At 54.5% G+C, this 15,272-nt stretch overlaps 1 protein-coding gene across 1 annotated transcript in view; it reads right to left on the minus strand.

Annotated features, from left to right (window-relative positions):
• Positions 1–10,621, minus strand: part of SYNPO (synaptopodin) — a 55,049-nt gene extending 44,428 nt beyond the window's left edge. Inside the window, exon 1 of the mRNA XM_042949121.1 lies at positions 10,546–10,621. The gene's annotated coding sequence lies outside the window, so the exon portion shown is untranslated. The remainder of the gene's footprint in view (positions 1–10,545) is intronic.
• Between the last annotated feature and the right edge of the window lie 4,651 nt (positions 10,622–15,272).

Here is a 15,272-nt window from a genome sequence, read left to right on the forward strand (position 1 = left end):
AACAAGCCAGGACTTGAGGGTGCCTGGGAGCTGAGCTGGCCATCTGGAGGTTCTCTGAGGGTCAGTGCAAAGAACCCTTCATACTGGCCACGGCTCTGCCATGCCCTCTGTGACCTGCGCCACATGTTTCCACTCCCAGGCCTTGAGGACCCACAACCGGACAAGTACAGGGCTGGGCTTGGGGTCTCCAAGTGCCCTTCCAGCTCTGGATCACCCATGAATCGCAGCACCCAGGATGCTGAAGGATTCGAGCCCGTTCCAAATGGACTTGCCAAATCCAGCCTGCTCACAAAATCAGCCAAGTCCCATGCACGTCACATCTATTTCTGCCCTGCTGGGTTTATAAATATGTGGGCCAGGGAACCAGCTTCGGCAGAACCGGAGAGACTGAAGTCATGGCTATAAATACAGGACCAAGGCTTTCTGGGGTCAGGTGGGTTTGCCGCAGGGTCAAGGCCAGGCTGAAAAACCACACCCCAGAGGTCCTACATGCAGTTCTGTCTCCTGGCAACCCAAGAGAATGGCGGCCCCTGGAGCAGGGACTTGCTCAAGGCCACAGGGGCAGTGAGAGTCAACGGTGGGCTTGGAGCACGGGTCTCCCGGCTCTGAGTAGAGGCTGTTCCTCATGCCACCTACCATCCACGCTCATAAGTGCCCCCTCACCCCGCCCTGAGGGGTCACCTGGGAGAGCCCAGCTTGCACAAACACATGATATTATAATTTAAGTTTATAAAATAAGCTTCTACTGGGGCGCCTGGGTGGCTCAGTTGGTTGGACGTCCGGCTCTTGGTTTCGGCTCAGGTCATGACCCCGCGGTTCGTGGGTTCGAGCGCCACGTCAGGCTCTGCGCTGGCAGCGCGAAGCCTGCCTGGGATTGTCTATCTGTCTCTCAAAATAAATAAACTTAAAAAAATAAATTAAGCTTCTTACGAACAACATACTGCTTTTTATCTGTAGGATGTATTGGGGTTCTTAAATTTTTCATTTGAGAAAGTTCTATGACTAAAAATTGAGGAAATTACTAACGATACCTACCTCCCCCTCGATGGGACCCTTCCCCATGCAGGCAGGGGGCCCAGCCACGTGCTGAAGCCTGCCATCCTGACCCAACAGTCACCTGTGTGAATTTCTTCCCAAGTCTGCATTCAGAGATATCACTTTGATAGCTCAAAATTGGCCACGGTGGGAGTTGTTAACACTATAGAGATGGGCGGGTGCTACAGATCAGGCTCCCCTCCCCTCTGCCATCCCCCCCACCCCCGGCCACTCCCCACCCCCACCCCAGAGAGCCAGTTGTTAAACATTTACCAGCACACTACTGGTTAAGACCATAGCTGGTGAATCCCTACTGTGCCTGTTTCCTGGCTGGCTGAACTTGGGGGGCCAGTTATCTTACCACTGCAAGCCTCCATTTTTCCATCTGTAAAGTGGGAGCCATAACCACACCTGCATCATACCCACTGTGAAGGCTAAATGAGCTTGTACCCCTAAGGGTTAGCACAGCGGTTTCCAAACTTGTCTGCACGGTAGAAGCCCTGAGGATTTTTTACACACGCCAGAGGCCCAGCCATACCCCAGGCCAGTTCAATTACAACCTATGGAGGTAGGCACCACTGTACTATTTTGAAGCTTCCCAGGTGATTCCAATATGCAGTCAGGGCTGGGAACCACTGGCTCACATTGCCTGCCTCTTTGTATGTGCTTAGCAGCTATCCAGGAACCAAGAGAGAGAAGGGGGCAGTGATGGGGGCGTTTGTTTGTTTGTTTGTTTGTTCTATTTAAAGGCCCAGTCTGCCTAAAGTGTGCAGGAGATGGTGTTCCCAGGGACCATGGAAGGAGGGCCTTTGCCTTCTCCCTTCCAGATGTGCTCTTGGACCCCCCACATGCTCCACAGCAGATGGGCACAAGCCTGTAAACCCCAAGGGGGCCTCACTTCATTTGGTACTTAGCTGGCCAGCCAGGAGATAGGCAGGCCCCAGCCGGGCCTCTCCCGCCCTTCCTAGAGACAGTTAGGCTGGCTTTTCTCAACCCACAGGCCAAGGATCCACGAAGCTTGGCTTAGCCTGGGAGACAGCAAGCTGCTGGCTTGAAAGACTCAGATTAAGAATAGAGCTATAAGAGGCGATGCCAAGGGCTTGGGGCCTCAGCCCAGCTTTTCCATGGACCACCACCAACGAAAATCAGTGGCAAAAATAATCATAAGAGTGGCCAATATGTATTGGATTCTTTCTATGCACTAGGAGGTACCACATAAGCACCTTGACAGACAGTCTGATCCAGGGGACGCTAGCCGCATGCGTTACTTGCATTTGAGATGTGGCAAGTTCAGACTGAGAGGTACTGTGAATAAAGGATAGCATCGGATTTCAAAACTCTCATCCCCGAAGAAGAATGTAAAATGTCTCACTGATAACTTTTTAAAGATTTATTACATGTTAGGACGATGCTATCTTGGTTTTAAATAAATGTGTTATTAAAATAAATTCCACGAGGTTTTTTTTTCCCCCACCTGCTTCTTTTTACTTGTTTAGGGTGGCTGCTAGGCAATTTGAAATGACATGTGTACTCGTGTTATTTCAATAAACGGGGCTGGCATAGAAGTCAGGAGGGCATACTGCCTAGGGCCACAGTCCTGGGCTTCACATTCTATTCTGTATTCTGCCACTTACCAGCTGTGAGACCTTAGGCAAGTTCTATAACTCTGTGCCTTGGTTTCCTCATCTGTCAAATTAGGATAATAATAGTACCTACCTCTTTTTTTTTTTCAAAAAAAATTTTTAAGTTTTATTTATTTTTGAGAGAGAGACAGAGAGAGTGAGTGGGGGAGGCGCAGAGAGAGGGATAGAGAGAGAGTCCCAAGCAGGCTCTGTGCTGTCAAGCCCGACGCGGGGCTCGAACTCATATACCATGAGATCATGACCTGAGCCAAAACCAAGAGTCGGACTCTTAACCGACTGAGCCACCCAGGCGCCCCAATAGTACCTACCTCTTACGCTTTGGTGTGGATTCAGTGTCTTGGTACAGAGAAAGCGCCCATGAAAAATCAGCTATCAGGGGACCATGTGGCACACAGCTAAATGATTTCCTTGGATTATCTCATGTCACCGTAGGGGCTGAGCTCCCTGTCACTGGCAGTGAACAAACAGAGCCTGGAAGACTCCTTGGCAGGCTGCTCTAGAGGTAGTCAGGAAATTGAATGTGGGTCAGGGAGGCATTGGATAAAGTGGTCTTTGAAGATGGCTTCCAGTGCTGACACTGCTCTGTGCTGCTGTCTGTCCCTTGCTTAGTGTTTTCCATTCATCTCTTCTCCACCATATCCTTTTCATTCAACCCAACTGAGTTTTCATTCAACCCAACGGAATATAATAAGCATTTAAAGGTGCCACCAGGGGTCAGCCGGACACTGGGGGGTGTGTGGGGGGGAACCAAGGTAAGCAGATGGGGCTCCTGCCTTCAAGCAGTCCAGCATGGGCAAGAGGACATGAGGCAGTGGCTTCGATATTTATAACACAAGGTAGGAGGGGACAAGGGCTGTGAGCAGTTACCTAGCCTCTTTAAGCCTCAATTTTCCATCTGTAAAATGGAGCCAATGACAGAACCACCTCCTAGGACTTGTGAGGATTACATGAAATCATATGGGAGAAGCACTTAGCACCATACCAGGCACAGGGACAAGTCCAGGAAGTGTTGGTCATCGTTCTGGTCCCACAAGCGCTGGCACAGTGTCAGCTTTGCTCACTGCCATTCATTCAATCATTCATTCAGCAAGCAGTTTTTAAACATGTGCTGTGAGCCAGGGCTGCTCTGGGAGCTGGGAGTACAGCGGGGACAAGTCTCCCGGACTTGGAAATGCTGAGGGCAGGGCATGGTAGGACACACGACAAAGTAGTAGTTGAATAAATAAGCCAGGTAATTGCAGATCATGGAAAGCACTCTGTAAGGGATAGAGGGACGAGGCACGCTCCCTGCTCTAGTGCAGGAGCTGTCATCCCTAGGACCTACTGTAATGCCTGGCACCTAGTAGGTGCTCACTAAATGCATGTAGCACAGATCTCAAATGAGAGACATGATAGGGTGTGGGAAAGGGGTGGACTGGTTCCGCCTGGCAACTTTCTCTGACGGGGGTGGGGGGTGGGGAATCAGATTGTCAGTTCATCAGCGACCTGGCAGTACAGGGAGGTGGGCACCTAGGGTTGGAGACCTGGGTTCAAGCTAAAGTTATGATCTGCCATCTCCTGTGAGCCACTGACTTCAGGCAAGCTGTTTCTCCTCTCTTGCCTCAGTTTACCCTCTGTAAAGTGAAGAGGTTGAACCAGACACTTGCCAAGAGTCCCTTCAACTCTGGTAAGTCTGTGGATCTATCTTACCAAGATTCTGTGTCTTGGGGGCGCCTGGGTGGCTCATTCGGTTAAAGGCCTGACTCTTCATTTTGGCTCAGGGCATGATCTCATGACTCGTGAGATCGAGCCCCGCACTAGGCTCTGAGCTGACAGTGCGGAGCCTGCTTGGGATTCTCTGTCTCCCTCTCTCTCTGCCCCTCTCCCACTCAATTTCTCTCTCTCTCTTTCAAACATAAATAAACATTTAAAAAAGAGAAAGATTCTGTGTCTTGATCCTGGAGGGCAGGGGGTGGGGGAGGGGTTGAGGCCGTGAAGCATGGAGAGACCTGGCTGAGGGAGTGTGCCCAGGCCTCCCTGGGGACCCCTCAACTTCAGCCCACCTGTGGAGGGAGCCAAAGGCAGGAGACACTGGTACGCATTGGCCGAATAGTGGGACTGGGAGAGAGCTAAAGCCCCCATCTGATTTTTGAATTGCCTTTTCCTCAAGGCCCTGAGCCTCAGCTTGTTCCCTTCTGGTATCGGGGGCCTCCCTTTCCCCAGGGACAGCTCATTCAGTCTGTCTTGAGCACCCCTTTTCTATAGAGGTGACATCTTCCTTCTAGAAACCCCTCCACCCCGCCCCACGGATCTCAGCCCCATTGTCTTGAGTATGACAGAACAAGTTCAGCCCTGTTTTCTATCCCTTCCCTCAAGCTAAATCAGTCCCTTCACACTATTCCACACGGGACAGAATTTTCTGACCACCACCCCCCCCCCCAGCCTCATCCTGTTCACCCTCCTCTACTGTCAGTCCGGTCTGTCAGACTCTCCGAAGGGAACGGACCCCAATATTCCAGGAAAACCAAAGCAGCACAAACCATGGCAAGCCCATCACCACCTCCACTTCGGATACTCTATCATGATCAGTGCAGCCTGGCATCAAACTGGCCCTTTCGCCCTCTTTCAACAGCGGTATCTCTGCTGGGTCGTACTGTCCCCAGGGATCCCAGAGACCTCGCTATATAACTACCACTTTCATACATCTCCGGCATCCTGTACCTGTGCTGTGGGCATTTCGAGCCCCGGGGAGGACTCCGATATGTATTTCGGTCAGTTTGACCCTCTGTGGAAAGGATTCTCAGGGAGTGGTGGAGTCAAGATACAAGAAAATCATAGTCACCACCGATGCCTCCCCCCACCCCGTCCGGCACATACACGCACATACAGGATGAAATAAAATAATGGACGGGAAACGTGTTTTGTCAACAGTTATCCAAAGCTATCATTAAGGAAACTCAGAACACACTGAGGCAAGGGCTGGCGGGCTGAACAAGCGTGAGGTGTGGGGCACTGGAATCCCAGGGCTAGAGAGAGGAGGGAGGTCAGTCTTAGGGGTTGGGGCGGGTGGGGGAAGGGGAGCTTGGGCAGAAGGTGCTGAAGGAGGAGGCTGGGGGTGCCGAGTCTAACGCTGCTAAGGCTGCGGATGCGATTCTTTGTCCGTCTCCGACCCCCGCCTCTCCTCTCCGCTGACGCCTTGGCTCGCACACATGGAGGCACCCCAGCCCTGCTGCCTCTGCACTCTGTCGCCAAGGGCAGGACGCTTCCCTTCCCTGGGCCCGAGGAAAGGGCAGTCTCGGGGTGCTGCTTCACACGGCAGGCACGGTGGGGGTGAAAGTGCTGAACACGGTGCCTGGAGCAGAGCCACAGCCCAGTGCCCGCCCCCCCCCCCCCCGGGACAGCGTGGGGCAGCACTTGACCGATGGGCCCTGTGCTCCGGGGACCTGCTTTGGCGGGGGCCGGGGGGGGGGGGGCAGCGGTGGACAAACTGCGTGACGTTGGCTGAGTTACTTTGCCTCTCTGAGACTGGTTTCCCATATGCAAACCAGGGCTAATTACGGCGCCCACCTCATCCGGCTGCTGTGTGGATTAAACCAGTTCTTGTAAGTAAAGGGCTTCAAGCTCAACAGTAAGTACCCGGTAAGTGTTATTGTGGTTGCAGTGAAGGGCTGAGCCAGGGGTTCTAGAAACCCTCCAACTCAGCACCTGCCCTCCAGCCGGAGCTGCTGCACCATGTGCGTGCGTGTGTGTATATGTCTGTCTTGTGTGTGTGTGTGTGTGCATATCTATCTGTGTGTGTATCTGTGCATGTGTGTGTCTGCATGTGTGCCTGTATCTGCGTGTGTCTGTGTGTGTGTGTGTGTGTGTGGGAGCGCACGCATGTGGGGCGGCTGTTGGAGTCTGTGCAGTGCTGCTGGGAGTGGCCTAGGAGGTGGCTCCGCCAGACCAAACAACCCCAGTGCTTCAAGCTCCAGGCTTTTCTCTGACTCTGTTTGCTTTCTTTCTCTCCTTTCCGGTTCCCCTTTAACTGGTTCCTGCTTCCAGTGAGCAGAGCCGGAGGGAGGCCCTGGCAGGGTAGGTACTGGGCCCTCCCCTCCCCCTCTGCATGAGGTTTTCTAGACCCCGCTTCCCTGCCACAGCCCCACACAGGCCCCTTTCCTGTCTGAGGCTCAGTATCCCGGTTCCCTCCTGTAGGAAGCTGCCCTACTCTCCTGCTGGCAATGCCAACGGAGAGCACTGTTACCACCCACCCACTGCCCGGGATTGGGGCCCAGGGTTCCTCCAGGAGGTGGTTTTGGGAGATCTGAAACCAGCCCCCAGAGAGGAGCCTTCCTGAGGCTCCCTAAGCTTCTGACCACCTGGCCTTACTACCTATAAGGGCTGTGACGCCACCGAGGGACCAGAAGGACTATTTGGGAGCATTTGAGGGGCAAGGGACCCTGAGGCCAGCCATGCCCAGGCCTCAGGCCTCCAGGGTTCCATTCAGCCAGGTGAGTATCCACTGAACACTTACTACACGCCAGGTTGGCTCACTTGACCCCCACCGACGCCCCACGAAGTAGGTGCGATCCCTGCCCCAGTTTTACAGATGAGGAAACTGACAGAAGAGTTAAGTGGCCAGCTTGAAGTTACAGGGCCAGTAGGAGCAGGGCCAGGCCTGGAGCCCAAGGCTGGCAAAGAGTTAGCACTCTCCCCTCATCTCAGGGCAATCACTCTCGGTCTCGTCCTTCCCCTCGTGAAGTGGTGATGACACCCTGCTCTTAAGTCAGCAGAGTCACTGCCAGGCCCGACACCTTTGAGCTACCACTTATTGGGTGCAGTGTGTGCCGTGGCTTCGGTCCCATCGTCTCAGGCGTCTTCATGACAACCCATTTTACAGATCAGGAAAGTACAGCTGAGAGAGGTGCAGTAACCCGGCGAGGTCCCATAGCCGCAGCAAGAACGAAGCACAGGTCCACCTGACCGCTTTTCTTCCTTCTCTTTTTTCCTAACCCCACAGCAAGCTCCAGCTTTCCTTTGCCTGAAGTCGATATCGTCACCGGTAGACCTGTGTGTGACTCTACGGGGAAAGGACCTTGCTGCCCCTCCACGTTCTGCCTCTAGCAAACCCAGGAAAGGGAAATCAAGGTGAAATCTAAGGAAGGGGGGACGCCCAGGGCATCACTGTGGCTGGGTTTAACTCAAATCCTCTGCCTTCATTGGAACCCACCGTTTAGCACAACAAGGGTTACGTACGTAAGTGGACCCTGGTCGTATGAAAAGTTCCATCTGCTAAATGGGAATGTTTCTTTAGGAAGGGGTTGCTCCTTAAAGCCCATTCCTCCCAACTAAGCAATGCCAACGCCCACTCTCTGCTCAGGCAGACCTCTCTATGACGATGCCCAGAAAGCTGGCCAGTGCAGCATAAAGCAGTCCTCTGTTTGCCCTTGGCCTTGGGTGTAGCCTCTAGCAGTTCCGTAGGACGCACAAGGCCGCTGAAGGCCAATTGAAATGTGATAAGTTCTGTAAGCAGGGACTGTGCCCCTGACCCTGGCCAGCTGCTTCTCCAGGATTTGAAACAGCTGGTCTAGGCCGCAAGGGAACCTGGTCCCAAGGACCAGGTTAACTCCTGGTTAACTCCTGGACCAGGCTAACTCCATGTGGCCCACCCCTGCTCCAAGAAGCCCAAGCCCAAAACTCTCAAGGTCTTCCCCACACCCTGGAAAGCACGCCTCTAGAGCAACAAGAACCTTCTAGAGGTAGAAGGATGTTGCTCCCTCCTCGGACAGAGCTACATAATTACTGCAGCCTCGCTAAGAACAATGCCTCCTGAGCCTGGTGTGGACACTGAGGCCTTGCTGGGGCAAGGAGCCTACCCTGGGCTCCTTCCTCTTCACCTGCTGCCTCTCCAAGAAGGGGTCTTGATTTGCGCCCCCACCCTCCCACCCAAGGAGGCTGCTCACATCCTTGAGCCAATGTGTGGTGCCCTCTGCCTGTTGCAGGATGAGACAAGAAACACAGTCTCAGAAGCCCCACCCCCTGCATCCTCCCGGTGCGCCCCTCCCAGGGGGTGGTCCTGGGTTGGCACATTAAACACAGCCAAGTAGCCAGGGAGCCAAGGCTGAATGGCAGGAAAGGCTGAAGCCAGGGTGGCTCCTCGCCTACCCGCCCAACCCAGCGATTCAAAGCAAGGCTGAGGCCGGATAAAGCACTTGAAAATGTCAGTCAGGGAACAATCTCTTTCCCAAACTCCCTGCCTTTGACCTTGGGCACCCAGCCCTGACCTTGGGACGGGCTGATCTTTTTCTCAGCTCTGCTGACTCCATCCCCAGTCCCTTCACACACACACACACGCATGCACGCACGCACAAGCACGCACTGTGACAACTGGACTTTTTGCTGTAATCACAGAATTACAGAACTGCTCATTTGCGGGGCCAAAAAATGGTTTATAAGCAGATCACACTGGGTCCCAGACAGTCGGAACCAACATTCTTCTGAGCATTTAAAATGGTAAAAGCGTCAAGAAAGCCTGTGGCCAAAATGGACAGGACCCCAGGGACCATCGGGCAGTCCCCAGCCTTCATTCATTTGAGCAGTTTGTAACTTTCATCTAATGTATCTTTATGTATTTTTTTCCCTAATGTAGGTGAAAATAACACACAAGCCTCGTCAAAATGAAGATTACTAGTCCACGTGGCCCCATCTCACCAGCTCCCAGGGTGGCACATACCGCTTTGGGAAATACTACCTTGGCCCAAACTTGCCATTGTAGAGATGGGGAAAACTGAGGCCCAGAGAAGGGAGGAGACCTGTCCGACATCCACAGCAAGTTGGTGGCAGGTGGCCACCACCAGATCCCAGAGCCCTGCTCCCAGAGAGTCTTACTCCTTAGGGAGAGAAGACCCCGGACTCAGGTCACTGAGGCCCCCAGGTGCCCCTGTTTGCCAGAGAATCGGAGTGCAGGCTCCAGCCTTTTCTCCAAGGCCTCGCCCTTGTCCCAGTTATCCTCTGACCCCTCCTGGAGCTGACAGCCCCCAAGCCGCCTCCCTGACGGTATGGGAAAGCTGGCCTTTTCCTTGGGATTTGTTTCCTTATCTTCCATGGCTACAGCGAAGATGCCATGCTCCTGGGCATGAGCGCTCTGAAAAAAGATGACGACAGATATGGGAGAGGGGGTTGTTAGCTCCTTGCTCCGTGCCTCAGCCTTTCTCTCTGGGAAATAGGTACAGGTTTGCGGGTGTGAGAAGGCTGAGCTGGGCTAGAGGGAAAGGAGCGAAGGAGGATGGTGGCCATGGGGGTGTCCCCGCATGGAAGGACCGGCACCAACTCAGCTGGGGTGTCTCCTCACCCCCCGAAGACCCTCCTGGGAGGCAGCCAGCAGGCTCCCAGGCTCAGGGAGATAGGTAGAAGTCTGCCCAGGCCTCTGGCCACAGGAGGCCAAGAGAGAGGCCAATCTAGCCCTGTGAACAGGGCCACCATCAACCTGCAGACACGCTCACGCGCACACACTCATCCACACGACACGCACACACACACAACTCAGACATTCACGCGCGGTTTTTGACGCACTCTCATTCGCGCAGATGCAAATGACCCCAACCCTTCCTACCCCCCACTCACCCTGGGCACACAGCGGGGCCAGCCTGCCTCTTTCCTCCCCCCCAGTCCCAAGCCCCAGGCCTGGCGGCGTCTCTGTCCCGCTGCCTGGGAGACACATGTGGTTTCAGTTAGCAGCAGAACGGGCATTTCCGTCCCAGACAGCCGGGCCCTGCCAGGGCCCCGGCCCCACAGGCGCCCCCAAGAAGGACCACTTCGACCCCCACTCCTCCACTGGCCACACCAGGGACCCCAGAGGGCCCTCTCCCCAGGAAGACCCTGTTTTCCTCTCCCAAGGTCTCCCCCTCACCTGGAGCCAGAATCCGCACCCACTCGCTCAGGGACCAGCTATGCCCGGGGCCTCCGGCCACGACTGCCAGCCTGCCTCCTCGCTCTCGCTCTGTCTCAGAGCAGAGGCTGAGCTGGATGGAAGGAGGGCAGGGTGTCAGGGGGGCGGGCGGGAGGGAGGGGAGGGGGCGTGTGGAAATGAAACTTTAATAACAGAGCCCCTTTTGTTTCCGAGCATATGGGATATTTCATACATACTGAAGACATTAGCCGTCTATATTTTTAAGGGCTCCGGCTAAAGGATGAATAAATACAGCCCATATTCCACTCTGCAAACACGCACATGCAGAGTGCTCGCTTCTGGAGCATTTCAAAACCCAAAGAGAAAGCCCCCAGTGACACCGGACACTTAAAAATAAATATGTTTCCAAAACCTCCAGCTCGCCTTGCCCCTCTTACAGCCACCTGGAGGCCGTGGGGCTCCTTTCCTCCTGTCACCCTCCCCGCATCCTCTCTACCTTCTACTTCGGAGTAGGGAAGCAAGGCCCTGGAATCCTGCCTCCATCCTGGTTCTGTCTCCCAGGACCCCCTAGCCCCCCGCCCGCCAACCCCCAGCAGGATCCCAGTGTGTCAGAGTTCCAAAAAAGCTTGAAATCTTTGTCCTTTTCGTTTCAGAGAAAGGGCACCAAGGCCCAGAAAGGGGCAGAGACTTGCCTGAGGTCACACAGCAAATCAGGATCTTGAGCCAAGGGGCAGTGCCTTCTTCTTTCAATGGAAGGGATCCCCAGCTTCCCCACCTCAGGCTGGGGGTGGGGAGACCCCAGTGCCCCAGAGGGAGGGCCAAGGTATGGGCTGGGAGAGTGCCCGCCTGCCTTTCCCACTGGAGTGCTGTTCTGGGCAACCCCCCCCCCCCCCAACTCTGGGCACTCATCCAGAGGAGACGTCAGCAGGGCTGGGAACTGGGCCGGCCCCAGGAAATCCCCTTCAGGCCGGCAGATCCCAACAGGCCTGGAGGCCTCAGGTGAGGGAGACTCCCTCCCTGACAGCTCAGCTCCCAGTCCCTTGTGCCCTCCATCTGTTCTCCTGGAGGAAAAACAGGGGCCAGGTCTTGGCCAGAAATCACATGGCAAGATGACAGCCGAGTGGAAAATTGAACCGGGTCTTCAGACCCTGTGCTTGTTGGCATGCTTTGCTGGTGAGCTCTTCCCCAGCTCCCCCTACTCAGGGCCCCTTCCTCCTGGGCTGCAGCACCCCCACTGATGTTTATTCACCCTCAGCGGTGGCCTCTGCTCCCCACTCCTGTGAGAGTTCACCAACGGTCTCACCATCCGTTTAGCTGAGTAATCTACACATAGCAAGTGCCCAGAATAAATGTGGATGATGGATCATGATGACACTGACAGTTTATGTGATGCTCTGAGGCCCGCGCCAGGCATGGGGGCTCTGACAGTTACTATGAGACAAGTTTCCTCCCTCCCAGGGCTTGTGGAAGAGAAAGAGCATCCCCTGTGGCAGACAGCTCCACATTCAGGGGAAACTGAGGCCCAGGGAGGCTCGGATGCTTCTCCAGGCCACACTAGTGGTAAGTAGTGGGGCTGGGCCTCCAACCAGGATTCCCTGACTCCAGAGTCAGTGCTTAGAACCCTCTAGGGGCTCACTCATTGCCTGAACCCCACCCTGGCCCCAAGACTGTGCAGTGCTATGCTGTTCTTGAATGTCTCTGCATTTAATAAGAATCAGCAGGCAGAGCACCCTCAAACCCTCCATGGGAATGGAGAATTGATGCAGGAGCTGGCGGCCTGGGGTTTTGGCCTCACTGTGCCACTAACAGCTAAGTGAGGTCCCTTCTTTAAGGACACAGCTTTTCTCCGCTGTAAAGTAGAGATAACCATTTCGCTGAATTATGAAGATCACATGATATAAAGGATGTGAAGGGCGGCGGGGGGGGGGGGGGGCTTTGCCAAGTACGTGGTGATTTTCCCGTCTGGAATTTCGTGCTGTGGATAGATCCTGGCATTAAATGCTGTCTGGGTTCCAACGGGCCCCGACTGGCCTCCTTGCCAGCCGGTGGCCCTCACCATAACCTGCATTAGCCCCCAGAGTCAGCTTCCTGAAGAAGGCCTTGTATCTTGCCATCTCCCCCACCCACAGTGACCCCACAGCAGCTCCCCCATTGCCCCAAGGCAGCCAGTGAGTTAGAGGTGCATTCAAGACCCCTGGGAACTTGATCCCCACCTGAGCCTCCCCACTCTTTCCCAGCCCAGACCCTCCACCCATGTCAGCCCGGCATCCTCAGGCCTCGGGAAGCTTTCCTGCCCCCGAGTGATCCAAACTAGTACTACCCTCACTTCTGTCATCAGCTTACTGATGAGAAGGGCCTGCGAGCTTTGGTGACAGCTCAGAGGACTTTTCAGAAGGGAAGCTTCATGTGAGTTCTAGGCTGGGTTCTGCAAGGTAGGAAGGTTTCCAGGTAAGTGAGAGGTTATTGTCTTAATGCTAATTATTTCACAAGATAATAACGAAGCGGCCATTCATGGAGCACTTTACTCTGTGCCAGGCACCGTGTGCTCCGTGCATTGCCTGCTCGTTCCTGACAACCGGACAACGTTTTGAGGCTGGTGGGGAGGCTAAAGTCTCTGCCTGAAGCCCCCCACCTGTCCATGGCAGAGCTGGTATTCAAGCGTGGCCTGCCCACCTCCAGCTCATGCTCTTAACTGGCTTTACAGGTCAGTGTTTTCTATCCTGACATCGACAGGGTGAGCCCTTGGGGGAGTGAGATTTGGCCTCGGACTTTTCATTCTCCGCAGAGCAGAGCTAAGCTCAGCGCTTTGTTCTTAATTGGCATCAGGGAATAGTTGCCGGATTGAGATTCCGGTGAGATTCAGTGATGGAAGGAGGCAAGGCGTGGGTGTATGTGCATGCATGCACTATTTCCTCAGACTGGCGAGCCCAGCCTAGTTCCTGCAGAGCCATGACCATGGTGGGTCACCTGGCGGGCAGTAGGCACTCTGAGTCGCGATTCTACTGCCGATAAGCATGACTCACTCTGTTTCCAATCCTTTTGGCAATCTGGTGGCCCCCGGCTCCCAGGAGGTTACTTTAGTATTGATAGGCACAGCACGCCGAAGCCCAGATCTCTTGGGCTGGGTGACCCCCCTGTGTATGTGGATGGTGAGGGGTAGGGAGGCTCAACGTACAGGAAAACAGTTCTTTAGCGACGGGCTCGGCATAAGAGGTTTTAAATGCAGACTTGAAGAAATAGGAAACTCCAAAGCCCACTGCCCCCCACTTACCAACTTAGCAGAAGCCACAGGAAGACGGCAAGGATCACCTTAATTTCCCAAGGAGGGATTCCTAAGACACAGCACTGTACCCCCAACCCTCACTACTGCAACCTTGCAAGTAAGCACCAGCCTTTACCATCCAGGCTCCCTGCTAGGGATCGGAAGGTAAAGAGAAGCCATAAGGGTTACCAGCCTTAAAGATTCCATGGCTGGACACTTAGCCAGACCAGCTGGTCTAAAATTCAAACACCATCTTTCTTCACCCTCTAGCCTTTATATGCTGATTCAGGTCTTGAATGGATAGGGAGCCTGAGACAGAGCAGGAGGTGATACCCCTTCTGGATCCTCAACCCCCTGTTCATCAGGACACTGCCCCCCACCCCGGCCCTGTCCCTCCAGCAGCCCCAGGAGGACACCCAGGCTGTGAGAAGGGTGGATGATACATCCAGGAACCCTCATCTCTGGGAGAGCAACCTTCACCAGGGCCCCCTCTGACACATGAGCCGTCCTGATCAGATCACCGGTAATTGAGTTGCTTTGGGGGGTAAATTCCATCCAGATGTGCAGGGCGGGGTAGACTTCCTGAGCAGAGCAGGGGCGGGGTACTGATACATGGGGGCCATGCAGCCAATATGCCAAGCACCCAGGAAGCCTGGGTTAGAACATCATCTGTGAACAATACAGCAGTAGAATTTTAGTGTCAGAATATGAGTCCAAACCACGCCCCCCCTTAGCGGGTAGTTGGGGAAACTGAGGCCTGGAGAGCCTAGAGAGCAGAAGAGACTGGTCCATCAGTGACTAGTTGGTCCCAGATCTCCTGTCTGGTCAGATCTCTTAAGTCTGGGAGTTTTTAGATGGAAGGAGGCAGGTCAGCCTTTTCCCTAGAGTTTCCCATCAGTCCTTAGATTAGGAGGTCAGCACCCAGGGTGTTGACAGAGTAGGGAATCTTCAGATGGGGAAAACTCTATTCACCTCCATCTTAAACCCCCCAACCAGAGAGAGTTGTGTGTTCCATTTGCAGGGATTGGGGGGGTGGGGAGCTCGGAGGGAGAAGGCTCCAGTGACAAACCCATAAATAACATGCACCACCCCACCCCGCACCCTGCCTGGTGCTCGCTGGTGGTGGGAGAGCCTGTGGCCTGGCCCTCTTTTCCCAGGGGAAGCCCCTCCACACTTCTCTCCTTTGACCTCCTCTGGGCTACATACCTTCCTGGCTCCTTTGGGCTGGCTTACTGGAAGGCAGGAAGAGGCCAGCCAGCCGGGTGGGTTGGCGGGAGAGGGGGTTGGGGGGGGGCATGAGAACTTGGAGAGAATGAGAGGAAACGAGGGGGGGGAGTGGGCTGGGGGGGGGGAGATTAAGAAGGGAATTTTTTTCCTCCTGCCTCATGTTTTGGCTGCCTTAGTGTGAGCATGTCTAGGCGCCTTATCGCAAAGGCCAGCATAGTCTGCACGAGAAAGAAAATAG

This window comes from Panthera leo, chromosome A1 (assembly GCF_018350215.1).
Source record: "Panthera leo isolate Ple1 chromosome A1, P.leo_Ple1_pat1.1, whole genome shotgun sequence".
Classification (NCBI taxonomy): domain Eukaryota; kingdom Metazoa; phylum Chordata; class Mammalia; order Carnivora; family Felidae; genus Panthera; species Panthera leo.